Below are 13,331 nucleotides of genomic sequence, written 5' to 3'. Positions count from 1 at the left end.
TATTGAGAGTTCTTCTATTCTTTATTCTTGATCTTGGTTTCCAACTTGAGGGATTGATACTCCCTTCACAAGTCTATGTAGACCTTCTATTTTTTTAGCTATTTGTCTTTAAGACACAATTTTGTTTCCCTCTCGAGGCTCTTTTGTAGAATTCATTTCTTCCTAGGATCGGGTTCTAACAATCCTATCAGTGCGAGACTTTTCGTGAGATCAAGAACGATGTATTTGTGTTATTAGAGGTAGATCAAGATTTTTTTTTTCAATATCAAGGGCCCACACCCTTCTTGAATCTGTTCATGTTTATGTCATCACATTGATCAAAATGTCAGGGAGTCTAAAATAAGTAATGAAGAAGATTAATGAATCCTTCAACAAATTTAAAAGTTGCATGAATCATCTCGAGAACACTGTAGATTAAAGATTCGCCAGAATAGAACAAGTGCTTGAAAGAAAAAGAAAAGGCAATCAAGTTATAGGTGTTGAATCATCGACTCTCTCTATGCGACCAACTACCTTTCTGGCAACTTGGCCATTGGATGCGGGTTGGCTACCGAACTAGGCAACCTTCACCCTTCCTGGTGTCTCTGCAACCAACAAACTTAGCCATGGTCATCAATTGGGATGGGACCGACAGGGTCCCATCGATAGGTCAATGACAACCTATCCCACCGGTCACTCGTGGTCCATGCGAGCTACCTTGCCCACCTCCCTTTTTCTCTCATTGTTCTTCCTCTTGATTAATTTTGAAGGGAGCTGACCAGAGCTATCATCATTATCGACAACAACGTCCCCATCTACTATCAAGTTACCCTCTGCAACACCGGCAAGGATGTTGGTGATCTTGTGCCCATCCACCAGTCAGACTTGGCCGGACAATGCCTGCCCTATCGATCAACCCGAAAGACTCAAGTGGGGCGGCAACGGGCACCACCTCCTCTATCTCTTCTTTTCCTTCTCAAGCGATGGAGGGAGAGAGAGAAAACCAAATTGGAACCAGTTTTTTTCAAATGGGAACCAAAAGTCTAGTTTATACCAATTTAGAACCAGTTTAAACCCATTCTTGACCGGTTATGGTGGCCTAGACCAGTTTTTACTGATTCTCATACTTTGAGTCAGTTGCAACAGGTTTTGGACTTCGATCCACTTCTCGCTTAAATTGGTTACAAAAGTCGTTACAATTGGATCTTTCTACTTTTGATCATAAATTATATGTAAATCTGTTTGGAGTTAGTTTTGCACCAGCGACTCTCTCTATTTGGCTCATGAACAAACTGCATCCTTCTACCACCAATTTTTCTGAATCAATGTTTGATTTATCCACATCCATTAGAGATTATGTTTTATTCATGGCTCTTAAAAGTCGAATAAAACTAGAAGAAATGAAAGTGGGTCATACTCAAGGTCATGTTGTGCACTAGGTTTGAAGATGAGCAACAAAGTCTAGCCATTGCACATATCTAGAGGTTAACGATGAATTACTGCAATAGTATCTGGAGTTTTCTCCTTGAGGGCAAGACTAGTTTAAGAAGGGTGGATTGTTATGAACCGCTCCAGATTTAACTTGATTTGAATCTAGATCTGATCCAAAAACCCCAACCGACTAGTCTTGAGGGACGTTCAGCCTCTAGATCCTTGGTTTCTTAAAGCTCTTTAATTAGAAGTGTTGCTTTCTTTAAGTTTCTTGGTTTTTGTAGCTTTTTTGAATTAGGACTCTTGATTTTTTTAGGTTGAGATTATTGGTTTAGGACTCTTGGTTTTTTTAGACTTCGTGGTTGAGTTCTATAAATATATACTTTTGATTAGAATCAATGAAGTTTATTGAGAGCTTTTTATTCTTCTTTCTTGATCTTGGTTTCAAGCTTGAGAGATTGATAGTCTCCTTTCACACATTCCATTAAGTGAGATTGAGTTTCTCCCTCCTACCTTGTAGGTATCATATCCTTGATAATTGTGCCCTAGGCCAGTCTATCTTCACTTTTTTATCTATTTATGTTGAAGACGTGTCCGCTTGTTGCCATCTTGGGGACATTTTGTAGAATCAGGTTTTAATAGAAAAACTATGATCCAAAGATGAATTCCTACTAACTTGATGATAATGAACACATTCATGGGGTCAAATTTGGTCAAAACAATCTCCCTTATGAATTTCAATTAGGCTTTGTTTGGGAACCCGTGTTAGAGATTGTTGCAAGGAGTCAGGGAAAGTACAATTATTAAATTTCAAAGGAGTTATGGACTCCCTCTTTTGTTTGAAGGCGTAAACAAGTCCTTCAAGGATTCAGGCTTTCAACTACTCTTGATTCCTCACCATGTTTCAGAACTTGTAGTATGGTATGTGTGAAGCATATCAGGTCATGCTGAACATGAGCGTTTTTTCTCATGCTTACATCGTGGCCATCCGATTTGCATTTTAAAAAGCTCAAAAGTCAACAAAACCGCATGGCATTCATCCAAAATGCAAACAACGGCCACGACCGCATGAGCAAAAATGTTCATGTTCAGCATGACCAGATCTGCTTCCTGGTATGCGAGTAACAAAGAATGTAGAAAAAAGTTATATCATCATTAGCATTTAAATTTTTTGACAAATAAGTAGTATTTATATCATCAATCACATCTCATGCCATGCTCTCTCTCTCTCTTATATATGTATATATAAAAGGATCTTTCTTGTTTAAAGACTTGGCTGTTTTTGTTTTTGTAATCAGATAAATTTGCTCCGTTGATCTGTAAGCTTCCTTTCTTTAAAGAGGCTTGTGAGTGAGTTTGCATGACATTTGTAGCATGCATGAGCCTATCAAGTCTATTATCGAATTGCAAATTATAAGGTTCATGTACATAATGGCATTGATCCACTCTCAATCAAGTAGCATGGTTTATAAAAACTGTGATTTTTCTGTGTAAATCCCATATCCTACAGTTCGGAAGATCCTAAAGTAAAAAAAAAAAACGAGTTTCATAACTTGTAGGTGGGTTCAGGTTCAGCTCTGACCTTCATTAGGTCATGTTTTTAGTATGGGCTAGAGGTCTACTTAGATCCTATATGGTTAGATCCTGACCCAACTTTCGTTATTTTATTTTAGAATTGCCCGTATATGACGAGCTGAACCCAAATCCAACCATTGTTTGGATCTGGATGGTTACTTCAATCATGTATATTGAAAATGCTAATGACACTAACATATGCAGCGTTTGGGAGAGTCTAAATATATAAACCAATAAGGTAAGAGGCACATTAAATAGAGCATTTATTATGGTAAATGTTGTGACAATTTTGAAATATAAGATTTTTAGGGGACTCACCCGAATCCTAGTGAATCCAGTAATTACAAATACTTCTTTTTCTTTTTAAGAGGAGTTCAAATATGCACCTCTCTTCAACTCCTCCCAAATAGCAACCAAATCCTTATGTTGAGTGTCACATTAGATAATCGTCTCTGATTAAATCCCAAATCCTTCAGTGTCGTGTTCCCAAACAAATCCTTAGGGACTTCCTTACTCATAAGGGTAGCAAATGTTATCACAATTACATTTGCTACAATTGAGTGTACCTCACTACCGCGGCGGGTGCGTGGCCAGCAAGGTGGTTGTGAGTTAAAAACCCTGGATCAAACATTACTGGCACATGAGTGTGTCCGTAACTTCCAGAGGTGGGCCACGTAAGGCAGGGTGATTGTGGGGTCTCACTCGAAGTTTTTCCTTCCATTTGGCAAAGGTTCGTTCATCATAAAAAAAAATACAATTGACTACCTCGGTAATGGAGGTTTTTTCCCTTTTGCCTAGAAAAGAAAAAAGAAGTGCATCAAAGACGATTTCTCTTTAAATTAATTTCATCAATTTGCTTAGCATTACACAACATTGGCAATGGACAAAATTTTAACATCACCATCGAGGCAATTTTTCCACATAGTGCTTTGAAAAGTTAGGTTGTTCATGAAGGTGGATGGTTCTCAACATCAGGGTGATGCCTCATCTTCTATTGATGAAGCCTTGAGTGTCAATTCTCGACCGAGTTGGGCAGATATGGTGGAGGGTAAGATTTCTTTCCCTCATAATCGTCTACGCTTTCAAGGTTCAGACAATATATCGTGAACTAGTTATACCTTCCATGGCTTATGATCGGATGGTATTTCCTTTCCAATGGCTGGAAAATGGATTTTAAGGGAGTTGTCAATTCCTTCTATTGTTTAGAAGCATAAGTAACTCTTTTAAGGATTCAGACTTTCAACTCTTCTTGATTTCTCATCATGTTTGGTTGTAAGTGCATGTAGTTGTAAGTAGAGGTAGGCAATGAGTCGGGCAGCCTAGCCTAGCCCAGCCATCATGGGCCAGGCTTGGGCCTATAAATTAGCTCTAAGTTCAATCGAAACCAAGCCAAAAGAGACTGGGTTGTGGCTATATATATATATATATATATTATATAATATAATATGCCCAGCTTGCACTGATTACTCCCACGGGCATAACGGGCAGGTGGTGTGTCAAGGTTTTTTGAATTTACGGGTCGGGCTTTGATCGGCTCTGTTGGGTCAACGGATCGGCTGGTTGGCCCAATCCATTAGTAGGCCAGGTCAGTCCGTTGCCCGCCTCTAGTTGTTAGCCTCTTAATTGCATCATTATTGTAGTTAATAATGAGGTAAAATAAATGAATATAAGATTCACTGAGGTAAATAGGGTAAACATTTTGAGCCATCAAAAATTTAAGAACCCATCGAAAGGACCTTGTGATTATAGAAGTAAATTTTTGGTATTTGGAGTTGGTTGACTTCCAATTGACATTTGCCCTTTCTTCCACCTCCCTCTCCCAAAGACACTCCAAATCCATTTAGACCTTGCCATCATGTAACCTTCTTCGACACCCTCTCAACTCCTTCGATACCCTTCTCCCAAACAACGCCTAAAAGATTTAAGGTTTTGTATATGTTGAAAAAAAATTGGCTTTTCCCACAAGTGTGAATCGATGGAGGTAATATATCGATGATAATGGAAGAAAATATATCAACAACGAAAACAAAAGAAGCACACAAAGATTTACGTGGTTCCCTCTCAAACTGAGGTACGCCCACGGTGACCAATAGGTCAGCAACTTCCATTATTATCAAACAGGGTTTACAAAATGGCCACAGAACATAAGTCTTTACAAACACACAAAGGTGTAACGAAATGAACAAAAAGAATATACCTCACTGAAGAACAAAAAACAAATGCTCGAAAGAACTAGCCTCACGAAGCTGTCCTAAAAGAAGTTCAACAACACTTCTTGCCTTTGTTCATAACACACCCTTTCGGTGCCCTAAAAGTGTATCTCACACTCTTTCCTGCTTTTTCAGCTCTCACTTTCTCTCTCTCATCCATCCCTTAAATAGAGGACGAGACCCGCATTTAATGTGGGAGACTAAAATTTTTGCACAACTTACAATGCGCTTGAATCGCATTACAAATCGCTATCCAACGAGTACTAAAACAAGTCGCTATGCAGCTTAAAGCACTAATCACAAATCGCCATCGATAAGTCGCTGATCCTCAAAACTCTGAACAATTGAATCGTCATTCAGCTGTGAGGACTCCTACAAATCGCTATCCAACGAATACTCTAAAACGTTCTCGAGAAGATCAAGCATCATGCTTGAAAATTCTGCCGTGATAATGAATATGCATCGAACTACTAATGATGCCATAAATGATCAGTTATCAGATGATCCATTTCCAAGATAAATGGGTCTCGTAAGGAGGGAAACCCAACAATTGAAGAATGAATTATTTTTCATTCATGTATCGAATAAGAAAAACTTCAACCTCATTCCTAAGCGAGAAACATGGTGTTAAGGATATCAATTGCGAAGGATCTAGATTACCCAAATGTGGATCCTGGTTACACAAATGTGGTTACTCACCTAACGGATTGTAAGGATCGTGATTACCCAAGTATACTCAAATGTGGTCACTCACCTAATGGATTGTAACCTTATCCAAAATGTGATTTGTAACTTCCTTTAGGTTCTGTTTGGGAAGATGGTAACAGTTATCCTAAGTGGAAATGTGGACGAGGATTTGATTTTTGTTTAGGATAAGGAGTTGAAATGAGCTGATAATTAAGGTTGTGAAACAACCAACTCCAACTCCTTAAAATACACTATTTGAACTCTCCTTAGAAAGAGGAGGTATTTACAAATCCTTGATTCGGTGAGCCACTAAAAATCTGATGGTTCAAAATTTTTATAGCATTTACCATAGTAAATGCCCTATTTATCACGTTGTGTCCCTTCAACAGTTACCACAATAATTTTTTTATAGCATTTACCACAGTAAATGCCCTATTTATCACGTTGTGTCCCTTCAACAGTTACCACAATAAATTTTTTATAGTATTTACCATAGTAAATGCCTTATTCCCACTAAGTCCCTGAAAATCTGAGTATATATTGACTCTCCTCCATGCTGCATACGTTGGGTCTCCTACACTTACCACAGTAAATTTTTTACAACATTTTTCCTAAAAAAATTTAACAGCATTTACTACAGTAAATGCCTTATTCCAGTGACTCCCTGAAAATCTGAGAGTTTACATTATTTGATTCTCTTCCTTTTCTCATGTTATGCTCCCTCCCATTGATCATAATGTGTGTGCTAGTGTGTACCATTTTTCTTTGTGGGAACTAGCACAAATTTCCAAACCAGTTTTAAAATGAACCTTATCCGGTCCTATGCCTACTAAAAGTTAGATTTCATTCGTGTAATAAACTCTGTTATAAGCGAAGTAATACAAAATAAAAAGAATTTTTTATATGACAAAAAGATGTTACCATTGCTTGCGGACTGCTAATGATAGAAATAAAGGTGGGCAACAGGCTGACTGGGCCTAAGTCCAGTCCAGGTTAGACCAACCGACCAAGAGACTAAACATGGGTCTGCCCCAGGCTTTTTTTTCCCTTTTTGGTGGAGGGATTGTCATCTCATTTGCAGGCCATGGTACGGCCATTCTGAGGCTCAAAATGTGTAACGCCCCAGAATTTCTACTCGGAAAATCCTTTGGATTTTTCCTTATTAGAAAACGTTTTGGGTCTTTGCTTAAGAACATTTCGGTTTTGGTACCACACTTGTCGTTCGGGTTGAGCAAGCTTGCATCCCTTTCTAGTGAGGTTTCCAACCTCTTTCTATTTACACGATTTTCTTGTCTTGATTAAATGAACTATACATTCTTTCTTTCCCACGCACGACATGAAACCAAACTCCATGTTGCACATTCTATGAAATGCGTGGAGATGTTGTGGATTAGGTTATAAATGTGATACCATTTCGTGAGTTTCCATTTTTCCTATTTGGTTGTGGATTTAGGACGAGTAAATGTACTCATGCTCTTGCAACTATCATAAGTCATTGCTTGCCTTTATTTCATACTTGCTAGATCTTGGCAGTTTGGTTTTATATAAGGAAAAATGATTTGTACAACTTGTAAATGTATTTAATGAAAGTTGTTTCCTTACTATTGTTGTTCTCTGTAGCTCGCCCAGAGTTTCCACTTGTCTTTCCCTTTCAGTTTTTCCGCACTTGTGCTCTCTGGTTTTCAAAAAAAAAAAAACTCCTAAAAATCCAAAGGATTTTCCGAGTAGAAATTCTGGGGCGTTACAGTTATGGTATCAGAGCAATGTTTTAAAAAGAGATGAAGAAGTGTGGTTCAAGTCTCTGCAAGCATCAACCATCGCACTGTGAGTATTTCTAATTTTGTAGAATTGTATTTCTGTTGTTTGATGACTTGTACTGCTTGATTAGATGATCTTGTGTGTTTTTCGGGTGTCGTTCGATGTGAGACCCCATTTTGTGTTTGAGCCTTGTATATCGGGCTTAAGTTATCGATTGTTGGAACCTAAAGGTTCATTCGCGCTTGTGGACCTAGTTTCCCAAGATGTTTCGAGTAGACTCCTGCGAGAGTTGAAGCTTTTGAGTTAAATCGAGGGGACTACTTGCATGGTTCGCCCTTCTCGTTCCACATTGTATGGTGGGGACGATTGATTTATCGTAGCAACGATCGAACTATTATCCTAGTCATGTTAAGCTTGAGATGACTTGTTTACGCGTGCTTTTTGTAATGCTTATAGTGGCAGTGATAAGTAGCATATTGTGAATCTCCTTTATGATATGATCGTGTTGCTATCTGAATAGAATTATTGAGAGCATGCGGCGGATGCTTAGATCTGATGTATGACTTTGGTTCGTGGAACCTTGTTGAAGGAATGTGTGATTCCTTGTTCTGTTGTGCCATGTAAAGTAATGTGATACATGTTGCTATTTTATGTGTGATTCTACTTCCTGGGAAAAGTAGTAATACGATGTGTGTTGTTAGTCAGTGTGCCTAAACCCTTGTTAGTGGTTTCTGACCCTGAGTGCGGTCAATTGTCTTGATCAATCGATTGTATTGATGTATCTCTATGTACAGAGTATCTATGAAGATAGGTATGACCAAGACCAGATAATCCAACTAGCTTGGTGAATCTCTGTGAGGAAATACTATCCAAGACCAGGTAAACCATCTAGGGCGGTAAATCCGTGTGAGGTTGTACGTTTCCCAGATCTGGTGATCCGACGGGTAACTTGTGTGATTTTGATCTCCTGATATTGATGAATATAGCTAGTTGTGATCTATAAGTTGACCTTTCTAGCAGTAGCGGCCTGATATGGTGTCGCTCGAGATTGTTGAGGGAACGTACTTGCTTGTTGTGTTGTTGCCCGATTTTGTTGCAATGTGACTTTTGTTTGAATTGTGATGAATGTTGCCTGATTTTGTGTGTTGGGTGCTCATGATTTCTGTATGATTATGGCGATTATCGCTTAGCGAGCAGGGTTGTTAGATCTCTTGATTAATTTGTTGTGTCTTTTCATCATGATAGATGACTCAGGAGACTAGATGCAACAATATTTTGAGTGTTGTGAACAACCTTGCAGAGGTTGTGCAACGACAAACGGTAGCGATTCAGCAGTTGGATGCGAATCTTCAGCTCGTAACCCAAGATAGGCAGAATAATAGTGCAAAAACCTATAAGCTACCCATAGATTTGAATCTCCCTACTTTTGAGAACAAGACCGACCCTGAGATTTGCCGAGCCGTTGATACGTGAGAGAGAGCAGAAGCGTCAGAAAATATCTCAGAACCACCAGTGTAAGCGATCCCAGCGATCGATTGTCCAGCGAAAGCAACCACAGCGACCGATAGTTCAGCGGAAATGTCGGCGATGTGACGTAAATCACGGTCTTGGAACTTGTCCTCTCTTCGACGGCAAGTGTTTTAGGTGTGGACAACCCGGGCATGTTGCCAAGTTTTGTCCCAAGAAGTCTATGGGAGACTTAGTTGTAGCCGATTAGGCGTTGTCAGACGAGATCTGACCATTTTGTTGTTACCCCTTGTTTTGTGATTTCGCGGACGAAATCCTTTTTAAGGAGGGTAGGATGTAAGGTCCGCGAATATTTTTGAGGAGTTTACTGCGTACTTAGTGTTGATATGTGTGCTTTGTATAATTACGAGGTCATATTGCATAATTAAGTAAATTTTGGTTGTGCCTTGTATTTCCGCTTTATACGCGTGACTCGAAAATCGTGTAAAAATCACTGTGTAAGTAAGAAGTGCCTAATTCTGGATGAATTAATCTTTGAGAATTTAAGGTCTAATTTATAATATGTTTTTATAGTTTTTCCCCGAATTCCGGACTTATACAACGTAAAAACCTCGTCAGTGCATGTGAATTACGAGTGTTAGACCCAAAATCATAATACGCTTAATTCTCGCAAGAGAGAGGCAATTTTATCGAAAGGCCTTGACCATTTCGTATTAATTGAGGTTATTTAGAGAACTAAATGATTTATTTGAATTTAATTAATATTTTAGTGTATTAATTAAGCGTAGTTTTGAAATATAACAAGTGGCGATTTTTGGATTTGGAGCGGATCAACTAGATGAGGACCCAAATCCATTGGGCGTCCTCTCTAGTAGACATCCTTAGTCTTGGTTGAACAGATGGTCAAGGTTTGACCAGCTGGGTGGTACTTTTGTAACATTTTGCATGGCATTTGAAAAGTAAGCCACTATTGGCCATTGCTTTTTTCAAAAAGGCTCATAATGAAGCATTATGAGGGGCGCACCTTTCAAAGAGAGAGCATGGGGCTGGCACCCCATGGCATTTCTGCAACATTTTTGAAGGATTTCAAATGCTAGAAACCCATTGGCTGAGCCTTAGGGCAGCCCATGTAATTCTTTCAAGTTTTAATGGTTTTTCAAAGTGGCATTTTTGAAAGAATTTGGAATGATTTCAAAAGACCTACATGCATTGGGCGTAGACTCCTAGGAGGGGGGCGTGGAGCACCCCAGCCCTTCATCCTAGCTGGGTTAATCCCAGCCGTCCAATGCCTTAACCCTAACTATTTAATGTTGTGAAGAGAGAGAAAGAGGTATGCTATAGACGATTTTCTTGAGTAGCATCTCTCTCCTCCTCCCCTTTTCTTCTCCAACGTGAGTGAGTGTAGAGTGAACATTGCTGCAACTCCAACCGTGTACACCATCTCGTTCTTCTCCATTGTTGCCTCAAAGCCTCGAAGGTGAGACTTTCCATCTCTTCCAAGCGTTGTGAAAATTGTGGGTTTCCTTTCTTCTACCCTTGTGGGTTTTGGATTTGAACAAACCTTTACATGTTCATACATGTTTCACGAGCTGCTATTACATGTCTTTACCTTAGAATTGTGGTTTGTTGAGCATGTATACAATGCATTTGTTTTGGTTATTGTGAAATGTGGTAGTGAGTTACCATTTGAAATCGTTTGGATTTTTCCTTATTAGAAAACGTTTTGGGTCTTTGCTTAAGAACATTTCGGTTTTGGTACCACGCTTGTCGTTCGGGTTGAGCAAGCTTGCATCCCTTTCTAGTGAGGTTTCCAACCTCTTTCTATTTACACGATTTTCTTGTCTTGATTAAATGAACTATACATTCTTTCTTTCCCACGCACGACATGAAACCAAACTCCATGTTGCGCATTCTATGAAATGCGTGGAGATGTTGTGGATTAGGTTATGAATGTGATACCATTTCGTGAGTTTCCATTTTTCCTATTTGGTTGTGGATTTAGGACGAGTAAATGTACTCATGCTCTTGCAATTATCATAAGTCATTGCTTGCCTTTATTTCATACTTGCTAGATCTTGGCAGTTTGGTTTTGTATAAGGAAAAATGATTTGTACAACTTGTAAATGTATTTAATGAAAGTTGTTTCCTTACTATTGTTGTTCTCTGTAGCTCGCCCAGAGTTTCCACTTGTCTTTCCCTTTCAGTTTTTCCGCACTTGTACTCTCTGGTTTTCAAAAAAAAAAACTCCTAAAAATCCAAAGGATTTTCCGAGTAGAAATTCTGGGGCGTTACAAAATGGATTCAACTCTGTCCGTATGAGTTGGGCTACTTGTAACCTGCCAGCACTCACTTTTACCAAATCATCACTCTTGTCATTGATTTTTGATGCATTAAACACTTTGGTTGTAAAACCCGCGTTCTTAAAAAAAATGACTTGGGTCGGACCAGACCTGGATCCGTAACCCGGTAGGATTTTAAAACTCGGACTCGTAACCCAATAAGGTTTAAAAAAAAAGTCTTGTTTTCCCGTAACCGTCGACGCCCTCAGTTCCTTTTTAAAAACTTGTAAAAGGGAGGAGGCCTTCATCGTAGGGATGGCAGTGGGGCGGGGCGGGACGGGGGACAAGGTTTCCACCCCCGCCCCGCCTCAAAATTTTATCCTCCACCCCCGCCCCGCCTCCGCGGCGGGGATGGATTTTATCCTCCACCCCCGCCTTCATCCTCGTTTCATGTCCTCCACCCCCGCCCCGTCCCCGTCCCCGTCCCCGCCCCGTCCCCGTCCCCGTTTCCGCCTTCATCCCCGTTTCATGTCCTCCACCACGATCGACGCAGTCTGCGCCCGGTATGCCTCCTCGAAGGCGGAGTTGAACCGCCTGAAAACCAAGGAAGTTGAACCGCCTGAAAGCCTTGGTAGAGCTCTGCCCTCCTCGAAGGCGGAGTTGAACCGCCTGAAAACCAAGGAAGTTGAACCGCCTGAAAGCCTTGGTAGAGCTCTGCCCTCCTCGAAGGCGGAGTTGAACCGCCTGAAAACCAAGGAAGAGGTAGGAGAGGGGTACGGTAGAGCTCCGCCCTCCCGTCGAGCTTGCAAAGGAGGCTGAGTATGAGGGTGGAGGCCTCCCCCTGCGACGGCCCGACTCGGCGGCTCCAGGGTTAGGAAATTAGGGAAGGGAGTTAGGGTTAGTAAATAGTAAAAATATAAAGGGTTGGGGGCGGGGATGGGGCGGGGCCGGGACGGGGATGGGCCGGGGCCGGAGCAGGAATGGGCCGGGGCGGGGGCGGGGCGGGGATGGGGCGGGGCGGGGATGGGGCGGGGCGGGGGAACGTGCCAGTCCATCCCCGCCTCCACCCCCGGACGGGGATGGATTTTAACCTTCGTCCCCGCCTCCATCCCCGTTTCATACCCTTCATCCCCGGTCCAAACGGGGCGAGGCGGGGCGGGGCCCCGCTTTCCCCCGGTCCACTGCCATCCCTACATCATCGTGTGTCTCTCCTCTTCGTAGTGTTTCCCCTCCCAACGTGTGGTAGCCATCAACGTCGGCGGATGACGCAACTCCTCTAGGTAAGTGTCATTCCACTCTCCTCTGTCCTCTTCTCCTCTATTCTCTCTCTCTTCCCTTTTGTTGTTCGATTGGGGTGGTCAGGAGACCGGCAAGAGGTCGGTGACCCTGCTGTGTCTCTCTCCCCCTCGCTGAGTTTATCGAGAAGTCGGCAGGTGGTTGGAGGCCCCTGCTGTGCTTTTTCCCTTTTTGTTTTCCCTCGTTAAGGACTTGCCGAGGGTCAGCAGGTGGCCGGCAGTGCCTCTGCCGCCCTTGCCACCTCTAGCGTGGGGCTCTGCCAAGGGCCGATAAGGGGTCGAAGGCCCCTGCCGCCCCTTTTCTCCCTTCTGTCCAGGCCAAAGAGCAAGGTCCCTGCCTGATTTATTTTTTTTCCCTTTTTGGTGAAACCATCAAGGACTCCGCTTGTCTGGTAGGAGCAGCTACTGCACGTCACCTTGTGTTGTGACGTTGCAGGTTCAAATCCCAAATGCTATAGTTGTATAACCGGTAGGGAGCTGCTTGTTTTTTCGTTTGTTGGGGAAGCCAATGGGGAATCATAGTCCTGATTTATCCTAGTGGCACGGTGCGCTGCAACTGTGGTACCCCGTGCATCGTTGCAGCATATGGTTCGCGTGGCTGCATTACTGGTGGTTGAGGTTGCGTGCACTCGATACGCACAATTGTGACA

The sequence above is a fragment of the Nuphar pumila genome, chromosome 7 (genome assembly GCF_984573655.1).
Source record: "Nuphar pumila chromosome 7, dmNupPumi1.hap1.1, whole genome shotgun sequence".
NCBI lineage: Eukaryota > Viridiplantae > Streptophyta > Magnoliopsida > Nymphaeales > Nymphaeaceae > Nuphar > Nuphar pumila.
Note: the sequence above shows the minus strand (reverse complement) of the source record.